Consider the following 16,747-nt stretch of genomic DNA (forward strand, 5'->3'; position numbering starts at 1 on the left):
TTACCAGCTGCCATCTGACTGAGATTATAACAGCGGCAGGCGGCGGGGGATAACATTATTTATGCAAAGATAAACGCTCGAGATCCTGCCGTGAAGATACTGATGGCCGTGAAGATAAATATATAATAGTAATTTTCTATATTAGCCACTAAAATAAAAATAAACAACAGTGGTAATTTCACACACGCTGCCGCTGACATGAGTGAAGGAGACAGCACCTGATCTAACTAGGCCGGCTGTGATGCGTCTGTTCAACATTATAATTACTTCCCGTAGTGTTCTAATTTACTGATAATTTGAAGTAATTTTAAATAAAAAATAAATATTATCTGCGTGTGAAATGTTGACTGGTATTAATATTTCAAAGTAAAAAAAAACTCTCCTCCCAGTTCACACACACACAAACAAGCGATCGTCACTGGTTCACGCTGACACATTCTTGATGTTCCTCCACTTTTATGTCTCGTATTTAAGTTTTATTTTTGGATGCATAACAACCACAAAGGCTGTGATCAAAGTGCAGACAGCTTCTACACAAAGAACATAGCTTAAACATGGCCAGAATCACCGGCGTATATCAGGAATATATGCAGTACAGTATATTTTTACAGTCGCCCGCTGTACACCTTAAAGCCTTAAACAATACCAACTGCTTCCTTGTCATATTATTGTAATGATGGTAATGATGATGATGATAATTACGAAAATATATGTTAAATGTTGTTTATTTTATAATAACAAATTTTCTGCATAAGCCTTTATGAAGAAAACACGAGTTTTTTTTCACAGGAAACAAGAAAAAAGTGTGAGGGGAGGGGGTGGGGGTAGGCGGGGAGGGGGTGAAGATAAAAGATAGTCTGCTCCCCTCCTCATCACATGGTGGACGCTCGTGCTTCACAATCCACAGCTCCACAGTTTTCAGCGTTTTTTTGGGGAATTTCACGGCTGGCCGGCCAGTTTTATTACTGGCGAAATCCTATATCGACCATTTTACCATAGCGACAGTTAATTGTAATGAATACTTTACCTAGCGACCATCTGCTCCCAGTGATCACCGTAGGTCACCACCCACATTATTTTAGCCGCCACCGAGAATCCCCCCAAAACGTCTGTGAATTGTTGGTTCAATCTTTAGCGAAGAAGATCTGGACGGTTCCGTTTGTTGAGTTTGTTTCTTTGTTAGTCAGTCCGCCCGATATTTACGTAACTTTCACAGCTGATATTCTGTCCTGTTCATAAGTAGTTACTGTACTTAAGAAAAGGTCAACATCTGTCACCGTTCAGGGTCAAAGGTCACTAGTATCTCTAACGTATACAATTTCCATCCAATAGTTTTGGTAGCTCGTCGGCCTAAGGTTGAAACCATATACCTGCATTATTATTGGTCGACACCCATCAAGACTCATCATCACTGACTGTCACTGAACGCTGGGAAGAATCCACAACAGCTCTCCATAGTCCTGACGTTCTCGTGCGGAGGAGACCAATTTCTAGTGGCCACCTTACTCCAGCGACCAACAACAATTCGGTGATCTGTATATTATATGCTGTACACCCATTAACTAGTCTGTCTGTTACCATCAGTTTAATTTTACACCACATCGACTCCACAAAAACACTTTCCCCTTGCACCCTCACCTGCCTGGATCTAAGGTCCTCTTCTCTAGACTAAATAGCCACACGACCCCTATATGTTACCTGGGCTGGGCTGGGGATGGGGGTAAATGAAGCCTAGTCCTGGATATTACACACTTTCATCTAGATTAAATCCTCCTATTTTATATAACATTTCCGTAACACATTATATGAGGTTGACTGGTCATTTAATATGGTTTATACTCTGCTCGCTCTCTTGTGTGAGTGTGTGTGTGTGTGTGTGTGTGTGTGTGTGTGTGTGTGTGTGTGTACAAAACAGCTATTATATCAGATATTGTATGGGGAGATGGTTCCAAATTTCTTAACGAGTCTGAACCCTATTCCATTATCAGGGACTACACGTGTATTTTCTAGTAGAGATGTATTTTTCTCCTCTACATGCCTAGGTAGGATCATGTAGGGGTTGAGACTGGGGTGGGGGAGGTGGGTGATTCATTGTCCAGACATACAGATTCCTCTCGTTTCCTAACCTTCCCTCACTCATCAACAGCAACGCGTTCGTATCATCACACAACACTAATCTTGATGCCATGTTTAATGCTTATTGACACATTATTTCTGCCTTTACTTTCATCATTCTATCACTTTTTCACGTCTTTCTTGGTCTTCCCCTCTCCCTCCTGCCATCCATCTCTGTATCATATTGTCTTTTTGTCAATCATTCGTTACCATTCCCTTAACGAAGCAAAGTTGGTTAATTTCTCTCTCTCTCTCTCTCTGACTCTTCCCTCGTGTTCATTTTATTCTCTTTCTACGCCTGTTATTCTGTTTTCTATTCGCCTCACATGCTGCTTTCATATACATCTCTTTATTTACTCTTCTTCTCTTCACACTCGTATACTAGTATCATTTAAGCGAATATATTATCATCTTTCCTACTTCTAAATCCTGATTCAAGTCGTCACTTATTTTAACATTAGCTGACACATCTATTCTTAGATAACCATAACTTAACACTTTCTTCCTCCTGCTTTAAGTCAAGACAATTTTCATTCTTCCTTGTCTCTTTTCTTTATTTCCATGTAGTTTACTTTTCGCCTTGTATTCAATCTTACTACAAAATCGTTAATTAACATTCCTAAGCAAATTTTTTTTTATTGATCAGTAGAACCGTACCATCTGCAAACAGCGATCGACTCACATCCCGTTTATATTAACCATAGGACTAATGACCATCTTTACATCCACTTCCATTACTTTTATCAAAGTCTTAATTACACTATGAACCATTTCTTCTCTGAGTAAACTAATCATCACCTAATATAAACTATAAATGGGGCTTAACAATTTTCCTATTTCCCATTTTCAATAATCTCACATGTCGCTTTTCCTGTCAATTCTATTTATTACATTTTTCTTTTTTCCAAATCCATAAAAGCCAAAGGGAAAATTCATTCTCTCTCCTTTCACCAGAAGCTTTTCACTCAACAAAGACACTTGATCCACACCTCGACTTGCTTCCTTTCTTCAACCTCCCCACAGCTCCTGCTCTCAGTGCCTTTCCTCTATCCTTGTAAAAAAAAAAAGAATCTCTGTGGTAACTCGACACCTTCTCTGAAATCCCAGCCAGACTTATTCCTTCATAGTCTATGTTACAGGGGAGCTATACATACTGTCTGCCATTTCTCTGGGGTCTTATGTCTGCCATTTCTCTGGGGTCTTATGTCTGCCATTTCTCTGGGGTCGTATGGGTTCGCCGCTTTCGTGGTCTTATATGTCTCCCATTTCTCTAGCCTTATGGCCCCGCCATTTTTCTGGGGTCTTATAGTTCATTTCTGGGGTCTTATGTCTCCTATTTCTGGGGCTCATGTCTGCCATTTTTCTGGGGTCTTATGCTGCTATTTTCCTCTGGGTCTTATGTCTCCCATTTCTCTGGGGTCTTATGTCTGCCATTTTCTGGGGTCTTATGTCTGCATTTTTCTGGGGGTCTTATGTCTGCCTGCCATTTCTCTGGGGTCTTATGTCTGCCATTTCTCTGGGGTCTTATGTCTCCCATTTCTCTCGGGTCTTATGTCTGCCTGTTTTTCTGGGGTCTTATGTCTGCCATTTCTCTAGGGTCTTCCGACTGCCATGCATAATCACCACAATAAGTTCATCTCTTCCCTTCGCCTTATTGTTCTTCTCTCTCTCTCTCTCTCTCTCTCTCTCTCTCTCTCTCTCTCTCTCTCTCACCAACCTTTGTTCTCTCATTTTCTTTATTCTTCCAATTTTCTTTTTCACATATTTACGTTTAGTCCCCATTCATTCCTTCCTCCCTTCATCACTCCCTACCTGTCCGTGTCATTTTCCTTGCCTTAATTTCCACAGGTAACCTCGAAGCAAGAGAGAGAAAGAGAGAGAGAGAGAGAGAGAGAGAGAGAGAGAGAGAGAGAGAGAGAGAGAGAGAGAGAGAGAGGTGAGTGGTATAAATGGTGCAGGTATATAAACGATGTACATAAACAGTGCAGGTAATGTTCGTCCCTATTCCCTCGCACCCACACACACCTTGGCTGCAACAACAAACATAACTTGTGAGAGCTTAGTTTGCCTCCACTACCCCAGCAGTACAGGACTACTGCAGGCATGAAGCACGGACCTGCAGAAGTTATTACGAAATTGGTTCATTTTCAGGTTTATAGCACTTTGATCTTGACTGTGGCACTGACACCTGACAAATAGCAGCTTTCCTTGATAGTCGTACTAGCCAAGCCTGTATTGTTACATGAATGTACAACTAGTGTGGAGGTATTGCACTCCCGCCGCGGTCACCGGTCTACCTGGTAATTACTACAAAATTTAAGAACTACCCACACCTGGCCCCGTCCTCAGCACTGCAGTGTGTTCTCATTTTCAAATGAATACACGAGTACATAAGCGTCGTTTGTTTGTTTGTTTCACTACTCAAGTGGTTTATTTGTATTTACATTATATTAATTACGTACATTTCTTGTCGTTCACACACACACACACACACACACATATATATATATATATATATATATATATATATATATATATATATATATATATATATATATATATATATATATATATATATATATATATATATATATATATATATATATATATATATATATATATATATATATATATATATATATATATATATAAGCTTCACTATATGCAACCTCGGAATTAAATTTTCTGAAACATTACCCTACTGAGGGTGCTACGGAAATTAAAGATTTATACACTGCTCTCACTTCGTTTACAAGCAACTGTGTATAAACGCAGAATACCTCTCAGTTATATCTGAAATTATTTTGAAACATGAATTATATTCTATTCCTAATTTGCGTGTGTTCTCCATACACAAGCAGCTCACAGAGTCACAGATTCACAGGCGAATCAAATGGAAACCCAACGCAACCAGCTGGAAAACTTGGTTGGCGGGCGTATGAGGTCAGTCTTCCTGCTTTACATGTATAGTTATCTACCTCAAATTACATTAAATATATACTATAATACAACAAATACTTATAAGCAGAGTGGATGGAAAGTATACATGAAGCATCTAACTATAATAAAGTATATCAAACTATATATATTGTATGCACCTAAAAGTAGTACAGTACGACAACCTCTTTCCTGGTGTCACAACATTGAGTCTGGAAAGCCAGCCATCTGTTTAGTGTTGCTTCTAGTTTCGTTGTTACTGTACGTCACTTGACGCTGTGATACAATTCTTTTTTTTTCCATGGTATTAAAACGTTAATTGAAAATTTTAGAAAATCGGGCATATCAATTGCCAATAAATATATGAATATCAGTGCTTCTTCTCGATCAACGTGCTTTTAACAAGGTATGTTTCTTATTTTATCATGTAGCGAATAGTTAATCTACTGTAACATATAATATATTTATCTCAATTGGCACACACAATAATATATATATATATATATATATATATATATATATATATATATATATATATTGATTGGCGTCGCGTTAATACATTATATATAATGTCGTGTACAGCACTAAGATACCCAAAATCGCTTACATATATATGTGATACAAACTATTTAAATACTAGTAAATAAATACCTATATTATATGTAGACTGTCAGGAGTTTATAAAACATAGCGAGTGTGAACACGGTCCAGGTTAAGTTAACAAGGACATGACGAGTATAATGAAGTAATATTAAAGTTAACAAAGCCTTTTGAGGAGTTTTAACATCATTAAACTTTTATTAAAATTTCAAAATAAAACTGCTGGCCAAGGAAATGTAACATACAATATGAAATTGAATTTAAATATAGATATTAATAATTTGGTGCAGAGGTGGTCCAGTATGTGTACACTATAGGCCGATGTTTATCATCAGTTCACACAACAACACTTTTGTCGCCAGAATTTGTTGGTGATACAACACTGCGACGAGAGAGAGAGTAACATTATTATTACTCGCTACACATCAAAACAAGACCTTGAATATTTTTAAAAGAGAAATTATACAATGAATCAAACACAGTAAGGAGATTTGAGGTCAAGTTTCCAGCACACTGACACACATACTGCATAAAATAATTGACGGCGATTTATGAAGAAAACAGACAGACAGACATAGTAACGATAACAACCAAATAAAGGAATATAGATTTTATTTAAACTATACAATGACAGACGTGATAAGCGAATGTTGTTATGAGGAGAGGCATCAAAGGACACACACACACACACACACACACACACACACACACACACACACACACACACACACACACACACACACACACACACACACACACACACACACACACACCTCCCCAACAAATGTGAAGTACACCAATGTGATATAAAGTGAAGATCGCACACGTGAACTATGGGGTCATATAACTGCTCTAAGTAAGTGTGTGTGTGTGTGTGTGTGTGTGTGTGTGTGTGTGTGTGTGTGTGTTTGTTGAAATCCTTTAGTTAGACGTGTAAAAATATTCAGGTGTATAGGATAGATGCCAATAATTTTTATGAAGACAGAAAGACATATAATTTTCACAAGTAGCATTGAATCACATTTCAACCGCTGATAAGAACCATTAAAACGCCAGTAGTAGTAGTAGTAGTAGTAGTAGTAGTAGAGAAGTATGGGTATAAGGAGAGGTTGGAGTCTGTACAAACTAGTAGTAGTAGTAGTAGCAGTAGTAGTAGTAGCAGTAGTAGTAGTAGTAGTAGTAGTGTGGTAGTGAGGTGTCGTGGCCCACTCGGCTGAAGCTGTTATTGAGAGTTGACGGATTATACTGTACGTCCAGCCATCTATAGGAAGTAATGTACTCGATGTTATATGATGTTTGACTCTCACATAAGGAGTACATGGTAGAGGGCGAGCATAGTAAACAACGTCAGTGTCCTCTATAGCTCTTATCGGTTACTATGGTAAAGGTTTATCGCTGTCTAGTAAATAAGAAACAACTTTACTTACAACAATTTGAACATTACTTGAGACGGAATGTAAACAGATTAATACAAATTGAATGTTTTATATAACAAAAAGTGTTAACTGTATTTAAATAAAAAATACGTTATTTTTATATTAACACACACACACACACACACACACACACACACACACACACACACACATTTTCTGCCTTCATCTGGTTATTGTCAATTTTACTGCTTGTAATATGGTAGTTGTGCTCATAATAATAATAAAAATAATATAAATACTACTACTACTACTACAAATAATAATAATATAACAACAATAATAATAAATAACAATAATACACAATGGTAATAATGATAATAGTAATAAAAGCAACAACAATAACAAAAACAACAACAACGACAACAATAATAATAATAATAATAATAATAATAATAATAATAATAATAATAATAATAATACTAATACTAAACAGACTAGTGTTGTAGAGAGCCCAGCGCCTCCCCAGCCCACCACCACCTCACTGTGTCATGTCCCCGCCTACCACGAGTCACGATCTGGTAACTGTACTCGTGTGTTGGGAGAATTAGGAAACATTACATCATAAAAGTGTTTTAAATATGCACCCGGAAGCTTAAAATACCCCTGAAGTGTCAAGAATACCTCCGGGGGTGTTAAAAATACCTCCGGGGGTGTTAAGAATACCTCTGGGGTGTTAAAATATCTCTGGGATGTTAAGAATACCTCTGGGGTGTTAAAATATCTCTGGGGTGTTAAGAATACCTCTGGGGGTGTTAATGCCTTTGGGGTGTTAAAATACCTCTGGGGTGTTAATAATACCTCTGGGGGTGTTAAGAATACCTCTGGGGTGATAAGAATACCTCTGGGGGGTGTTAAGAATACCTACGGGGTGTTTGAGATACCACTAGGGTGCTTAAAACCTTCTGGGGGTGTTTAAAAGACCCCCGGTTGTTAAAGTCTTTGGCTATTAATGTTGTTTAAGACTCGATATATTTTAGTATGTCTGCTGTATCAGTTATAGAGATGCTGCTACTACTACTACTACTACTACTACTACTACTACTACTACTACTATTACTACTACTACTAATAATAATAATTCAAATAAATATGCAGATACATACATAACTATTTTTTGCTCTATATATACAGTATGTAGGCATATTATTTTTGATCAATATAATCTAAATGTTTTTTTTTATTCGAGAAAGAAAAAGAACATAATAACCAAACTTACCTGAAGGTCATATGAGTGTTTCCCTTCATTATACATTCAACGCAGGGAAGGAAAAAATCTAGTTGTAACGAACAGCAACACGAGTGGTGCTGCTCACTCCCTGACGAGGCCTCCAGGAACCTGCATAAAACAAGCGTGAATAAGTACAGCAGTATATTATATATCCACAATGTTAAAACAATATATAACGCACCTTCAAACCTAACGGTGCAAAATCGCTTTCTATCCCCTAAAACAGTGGAAAAAAAAACTTGGTGAAAATAAAGTTTATATTCTCTTTTTACTAGCGTGTTAAAGGCCCCCCCCTCCCCCTCCTCCTCCCCGCCCTAGTCACTTGTCCAGACAATCTTGAGGCCATTTGATTGGTATTAAGGCGAGATATAGCTTACCATTACCTGCTCCACGTTACCGCCTCGCTCCACGGAACTCTGCCACAGTGTTGACTAGTCCTACAAATCACCACCAAACTTGAACAGTGACAATGAAGATGCCGAGTCTTGTGAGCCACAGGTGAGTCTTATGAGCCATCGGTGAGTCTTGTGAGCCACAGGTGAGTCTTGTGAGCCACCAATGAGCTTAGTGAGACGCCAGTGAGTTTTAAGAGCCACCAGAGAGTCCAGGTGGTCCGGTTTATCTGGTTGAGAGGAGTGCTCCTGTGAGACTCTGATCACTGTCAGGGTCGTAGTATATTACTTCCCTAATGTCCGTAGTGAGATGGTCGTCAACACTGTATGAAAGTTACCTGGACCTGTTCCCACCATAAAGGTTTCAGACTGTTCCAGGAGGCTGCTTATATATTCTGGCTGTTGCAGAAGTGTTGCAGACACACACACACACACACACACACACACACACACACACACACACACACACACACACACACACACACACACACACACACACACACACACACACACACACACACACACACACACACACACACACACTGCTTCTATTCTGCTTTACTCTTTCATCAAGTAGCGAAAACTAAGACAATTTTACACACATGAGTTTATGAGACAATGGTGGCCAGTGTTTGTATAGATGAGAAGGGATGACAAATTAACTCAATCTTCTAATGTAAAGTGGCGTAACAACCTCGTTTGATCGTGAGTGGTATTGTTAATTGTTTTGAAGCCTCACCTGTACTAGTGTGTCAGGTGTTAATTAGACTGTCCTTGACTTACTGTATACCGCCTGTACCATCTATGTATACCTGAACCCACTATGTATACCTGAACTCACTATGTATACCTGAACCCACTATGTATACCTGAACCCACTCTGTATACCTGAACCCACTATCTACACCTGAACCCACTATCTACACCTGAACCCACTATGTATACACCGAGTCATTGTGAACTTGTGTGATGATTTGACTTAATAACTTTGTATGTATAAGTAAAACAACCACGTTATGCAACACTCAGCCCAAGGTGTGGCTCGGGTGGCAGAGACAGACACCAGGTAATTTCACCTGTGTGGCCAGGTTAATTTTCATTAAGTTGGTTACGATTCAGTTTAATTGTGTTTAATCATTCTTAACGTAATTATAAGCAACGGCTAAATGACTTTTGAATTTTTCTACAGATGTCAATTAAAGTTTGTAATGAATAAATTATAAGCTCATCATATAGCATGGGTTAGGTTAGGTTAGGTTAGGCATCTCATTATAGCACAGTGTGGTCGGGAAGGAGTTATATGCCTCAGTCAACACCACATTTACCTATCTTGAGACTTATAGGCGAGCTGTGTCTATGTAAGGGATGAATGGAGGTAGAATACAGATCAACTCACACCTTATCCTACAAGTCATAATAGGAAAAATTCTGTAAACTGATAAATACAGAGTTTTATTTGTTGACTGCATCGTTGTGTAAATGTAAGTTTTTCCTGAAAGGCAATGGAAGATTATTATTATTGTTATTATTATCATCATTGCTATTATTATTTCTATGATAAAAAAATATACTACAACAAAAACCTCAAACACAAGTTATAATACAGGTAATGTGACCCCAGTTGACCCTAGTTGACCTAAAGGTGTGCAGGTGAAGTAATCCCCCCCAAAAAAAAAAATCAGGTCATAATCTTAAATTTTCTGCTAATTTTTGATGTGGTGACAGGAAATAAGTGAAGCAGTCATAACTAACATTCACACAGCTAGTAAGAACATTTAGATGCTTGGTGTATATTGGTCAACACACGAGAGACGACGCGACACACTTGAGTGGGTGTTGGTGTGTAAAGTAACTACTGGTTGTGTCCCTCTGATGAATAAACAATGTATTCGACTTTTATCAGGCAACATTTACTATATTTCTGTGGCTTTATACTTGTTAAGTATTTTATAGTTTGCCCAATGTTATTTATTTTTACTCGGTTGTCAACTTGGGGTGTGTTGTCAGTCTATGGTATGTTGTCAGTATGGGGTACAGCCAGGGGTATGTTGTCAGCCTATGGTACATTGTCAGCTTGAGTATGTTGTCAGTCAGGGATATGGTGTTAGCCTAGGGTATGTTATCAGCCTGGGTATGTTATCAGCCTGGTATGTTGTCAGCCTGGGGTATGTTGTCAGCCTGGGGTATGTTGTCAGCCTGGGGTATGTTATCAGCCTAGGGTTCTGAAAAATACCAGAAGAATAGGCATGAATTAACACGTGACTAGCCCTAATATCCCACCCGAAGTATAAGGTCACCATTACCTTATACCACACACTACCCAGGTGCAGGTACTGTACTCGGCTGAAGCGGAACACTGAACACACAGATGAACACATTACACTGGTCTACTACATTACCAGACACTTGTTGTGGTGTTGGTGTGTAATGGTTTGGTTGGCTAGCTGTTGTGGTATAGTTAACAAGAGTGTATCCCTTTATCCTTGTTGTTGCTGTTATTTAATGGTATTTTTGGTGTTTTTTCGCGCAGTTCCTTGTGTATGGTGTACCGTCCTAATCTGTGTTGTGTCGCAGTTCCATCTAAATTGTGTTTTGATGGAAATAAAATGAACGTGGTTTTAAGTTTTAATTCAGTAAAGCCCACATTTAAATATTCTTATATTGCTTTGTAAAAATATGATATGTTAGTTCGACCATCATATAAAAACTGTCAAAAAATAATGGGAGATATATCATGTGACTGACAAGTAGAACATAAACTGTGTGGTCCGTGTGTGTGTGTGTGTGTGTGTGAGTATAAAAGATAAAAAAAAATAATTGGCACGTCAGTGAGAGAAGGGTGAGCGCCTGTCTGGTAACACTGACCTACGCGGTGGTCAAGCGAGCGCTTTAACCCTCACCTTCACCAGTGATCATCTCTACTGATCATCCGGCCACTTTAACCTTTACCACTAACAACATGATAGTTTTTACCAGATTATATAACGCTTCTGGTCTAGCCTTCGCCACCGTAAAAAGAAAGTAAGAGGAGGTTATTATTGTGCAGCTGAATATGCATTGTCTTATTAGTAGACGACTTTATTCAGCTCAGAGGAGACCCCATACACAAGGGTTAACTTTTGCTCAAAAATAAACAAATATGGCTACCAGATGCTACGTTATATAAATTTATAAGAAAGCCCAGAACAACAGGTCTATTTTCACATGTGGACAACGCAACACACAACTCTACACGGAAAACCACGGTAACGTCAGTGTGTTTGCAAACAACTCTTGGTAAGCAGACACTCCCACGATACAATGTTGGAACTACACCTCGTAATAGATCGCTAAATTGTTTATTTTTTTAATCTAGGAACCAACCCAGAGAAGTTTTATTGTGTTTGGTTTTTCTTCTCTTCTGTTCTTAAAATACAAATAATTAGTTAAATGTTGTGGAATGTATCACAGGGGCCTGCCAGACACGATGTTGAAGTGGGATCTGAAGTCATGGAATCACGTACAGATACAAAAACTAAATAAGATTACTATTACCACTTTGTATAAGATGAGAAGTGACGCATTAACCTAAAACCTGGCCAGTTTGTTATGCAGCCAACATACACCAGCAGTACGCTATATCAATAAAACATGGCGGTGCGTGGTAAGGTTTCTCAACACTGTGATTCAAATTTAAAGGATTTTTTTTTTATCATATGCGGGACAATTAAAGTCATTAGGTGGTAGAAACTGTTCCATCCACTGAGTTGGCAGCTGGACCGATAATTTTATCTCCAGTATCTCCAGTACACAATGTAAACAAAATGTGACGTCAGTGCTATTCTTCTTATCCAGCCTGTGTACTGAGCCACCTGCAGCCTACCCAAACTAAGTGTTTTTGTTTCGGCATAAGAATGAAGGAAATTGCAGCAGCGAGTCAATTGGTTCATACTAGGCAGACCTGTCTACACCCAACCACCATCACTAATATATCTGTACATCCTATGTTTGAAGCTTCTCAACGAGTTCTAGTTAATGTTAGTGTTTGGTTAATTTGTTCCACTCACCCACAACATTATTTCCAGCACAATGTTTATCTTTTATGAACTGAAATATAAATTTGTCTAATTTAAAACCATCGCTTCGTGTTCAATGTTGGTTTTTTATCATAAATTTTATTTATTTATGAATTATTATTATTATTATTATTATTATTATTATTATTATTATTATTATTATTATTATTATTATTATTATTATTATTATTATTATTATTATTACATTTTCGCCCCCCAGGCCCCGATGTGGGTCAGTGACCTGTGTCCAGGTGGGCTAATCCCCGTAAAAAAAAAGAAGTACCCTCGTTATATCACCTTTATTCAACCCCATCTTCCATTAATACACTTTGATCACCCCCCCCCCCCTACTCTACGTCTGTCACTCCAAATAATACAAAATTCAGTTTTCTAAATTTGTCTCTATACTCAAGGTCCTTAATGCCCGGGATTAACCTTGTCATCCTCTTCTGAAGGAACAAGAAGCTTACTAAGGAACGCTGAAGATCTACACTGTTATCAGCAACACTCTAGGGCCCGGAGGGGGGGGGGGATATATTGGCACTGTTGCTTTAAGTTCAAATTTTAAGAAATTTATTTTGATTTGCGGCAGCGGCCCACTGGAGGCCATATGCCAGGCACTTCTTTCTGCATCAATTATATTCTATTTTTATCTATCAAAATATAACTTAAAGATGCTAAATAAATATCTGGCATCATTTTAGTCTTTTTAGAAGTTAGTAAACATGTCTCACTGTGTTCTGGCTCCTTACAGCAGACAACTTTAAAATATTTAGAACAATGACTCTAGCCCATCCATTCTCATTCCGTTTCTGGTGTTGTGGCTTGCTGGTGAGCACCTACATATTACTGCTAAATTATGGTAATGCCTTCCTTAAGCTGCTGTAGCACACACACACACACACACACGTACACACTCATACACACTCATACACACACACACACACACACACACACACACACACACACACACACACACACACACACACACACACACACACACACACACACAATAGGAAGGCCTGGGACCACACCTCACCATAAAACACCGTCTGTGAGGAACTACTACACCACGTGAGGCCCCTCATAACACCATCTGTGAGGAACTACTACACCACGTGAGGCCCCTCATAACACCATCTGTGAGGGAATTACACCACGAGAGCCCCTCATAACACCATCTGTGAGGGAATTACTACACCACGTGAGGCCCCTCATAACACCATCTGTGAGGGAATTACTACACCACGAGGCCCCTCATAACACCATCTGTGAGGGAATTACTACACCACGTGAGGCCCCTGCATAACACCATCTGTGAGGGAATTACTACACCACGTGAGGCCCTCATAACACCATCTGTGAGGGAATTACTACACCACGTGAGGCCCCCTCATAACACCATCTGTGAGGGAATTACTACACCACGTGAGGCCCCTCATAACACCATCTGTGAGGGAATTACTACACCACGTGAGGCCCCTCATAACACCATCTGTGAGGGAATTACTACACCACGAGGCCCCTCATAACACCATCTGTGAGGGAATTACTACACCACGTGAGGCCCCTGCATAACACCATCTGTGAGGGAATTACTACACCACGTGAGGCCCCTCATAACACCATCTGTGAGGGAATTACTACACCACGTGAGGCCCCTCATAACACCATCTGTGAGGGAACTACTACACCACGTGAGGTCCCTCCTAACACCATCTGGGAGGGAGTTACTACACTACGTGTTTGCTGTTCAACACCTACATTAATCTGTATGTTCACTGTATGTTCCTTCACCTTTCTCTAATGAAGGCTTTTGTTAAACCACCAATGTATGTAATAAGTCATTTATGTCCAATGTATATTTTCAGCCTTCGGGCTGCAGAACTTTTTCAATAAACCGTTAATTATTATTATTACACACACACACACACTCACTCACACACACACTCACTCTCTTTGTATACATTAAGAACAAATCTCTCAGAGCTGGAAACACAAGCCGACCAAAAGTGTTGCAGAGTTCTTGACAAAAACTTGTTCCTCCTCACAAAGCAACTCACGTAGACTGTATATATTACTAAACGGAGGAAAAAAACTATGAAATATATAACTATAACGAAAGATTTGATATAATGAAGGATATGATATATAATTAATGACATATTACATATATTTCATGAAGAATTACTATAATACGTATATAAGTACTTCAATATTCACTAAATCAGTTCATGAACAACAAACTTCAACATAAATAATATTCTTTGTGTTCAGTCATGAGGTAATTACATGACAAAGGTAAGTGAATGACGGCCCAGGTACCAGAAGCCACAGTCATGCACACGTAACCTCGAGTCATGAACCAAGATAACAGACGTAACCTCCAGTCATGAACCAAGATAACAGACGTAACCTCCAGCAACCAAGATAACAGACGTAACCTCCAGTCATGAACCAAGATAACAGACGTAACCTCCAGTCATGAACCAAGATAACAGACGTATTCAGTCATGAACCAAGATAACAGACGTAACCTCCAGTCATGAACCAAGATAACAGACGTAACCTCGAGTCATGAACCAAGATAACAGACGTAACCTCAGTCATGAACCAAGATAACAGACGTAACTCCAGTCATGAACCAAGATACAGACGTAACCTCCAGTCATGAACCAAGATAACAGACGTAACCTCCAGTCATGAACCAAGATAACAGACGTAACCTCCAGTCATGAACCAAGATAACAGACGTAACCTCAGTCATGAACCAAGATAACAGACGTAACTCCAGTCATGAACCAAGATAACAGACGTAGCATTGAGTCATGAACCAAGATAACAGACGTAACCTCCAGTCATGAACCAAGATAACATTCTGTATTATCTATCTATCGTCACACTTCAGTATTATCTATCGTCTCACTTCAGTATTATCTATCGTCACACTCGGCATAATCTATCGTCACTTTTAGCCTACAGAAATAACTCAGTAAGGGCAAAAAGCTGAGTCAGTCAAGTCAGCTCATCAGCGTACCTGATCTTTAGCGGACAAAGGGAAACCAGGTGTGCCGCCCATCTTTACTGTTGCTGTGCCGCCCACCTTACTGTTGTTGTGCCGCCCACCTTACTGTTGTTGTACCGCCCACCTTTACTGTTGTTGTGCCGCCCACTTTATTGTTGTTGCCGCCCACCTTACTGTTAGTGCCGCCCATCTTACTGGTGTGTGCCGCCCACCTTACTGTTGTTGTACCGCCCACCTTACTGTTGTTGTGCCGTCCAACTTACTGTTGTTGTGCCGTCCATCTTACTGGTGTCGTGCCGCCCACCTTACTGTTGCTGTGCCGCCCATCTTACTGTTGTTGTGCCGCCCACCTTACTGTTGCTGTGCCGCCCACCTTACTGTTGCTGTGCCGCCCATCTTACTGTTGTTGTGCCGCCCATCTTTCTGTTGTTGTGCCGTCCATCTTACTGGTGTTGTGCCGCCCACCTTACTGTTGTGCCGCCCATCTACTGTTGCTGTGCCGCCCATCTTACTGTTGCTGTGCCGCCCACCTTACTGGTGTTGTGCCGCCCACTTTACTGTTGCTGTGCCGCCCATCTTACTGTTGTTGTGCCGCCCATCTTACTGTTGCTGTGCCGCCCACCTTACTGTTGCTGTGCCGCCCATCTTACTGTTGTTGTGCCGCCCACCTTACTGTTGTTGTGCCGTCCATCTTACTGGTGTTGTGCCGCCCATCTTACTGTTGCTGTGCCGCCCATCTTACTGTTGCTGTGCCGCCCACCTTACTGTTGTTGTGCCGCCCATCTTTACTGTTGTTGTGCCGCCCACCTCACTGTTGTTGTGCCGCCCACCTTACTGTTGTTGTGCCGCCCACCTTACTGTTGTTGTGCCGCCCACCTCACTGTTGTTGTGCCGCCCACCTACTGTTAGTGTGCCGCCCAATTGCTTGTGCCGCCCACCTTACTGTTGTTTGCCGCCTA

At 39.8% G+C, this 16,747-nt stretch overlaps 1 protein-coding gene across 4 annotated transcripts in view; it reads right to left on the reverse strand.

Annotated features, from left to right (window-relative positions):
• The window catches only part of LOC121854539, a 57,043-nt gene that overhangs the window by 7,000 nt on the left and 33,296 nt on the right, over positions 1–16,747 (reverse strand). For 2 of the 4 annotated variants that reach the window (XR_006086568.1, XM_042349212.1), the window contains exons 1-2: positions 8,694–9,143; positions 8,305–8,424 (exon numbers count right to left, since the gene is read on the reverse strand). The gene's annotated coding sequence lies outside the window, so the exon portion shown is untranslated. Of the gene's footprint in view, positions 1–8,304; positions 8,425–8,693; positions 9,144–16,747 lie in introns of those variants that run through there. The other 2 variants (XR_006086570.1, XR_006086569.1) reach the window with 1 other exon arrangement.

This window comes from Homarus americanus, unplaced genomic scaffold, assembly GCF_018991925.1.
Source record: "Homarus americanus isolate GMGI-L3 unplaced genomic scaffold, GMGI_Hamer_2.0 scaffold42750, whole genome shotgun sequence".
Classification (NCBI taxonomy): domain Eukaryota; kingdom Metazoa; phylum Arthropoda; class Malacostraca; order Decapoda; family Nephropidae; genus Homarus; species Homarus americanus.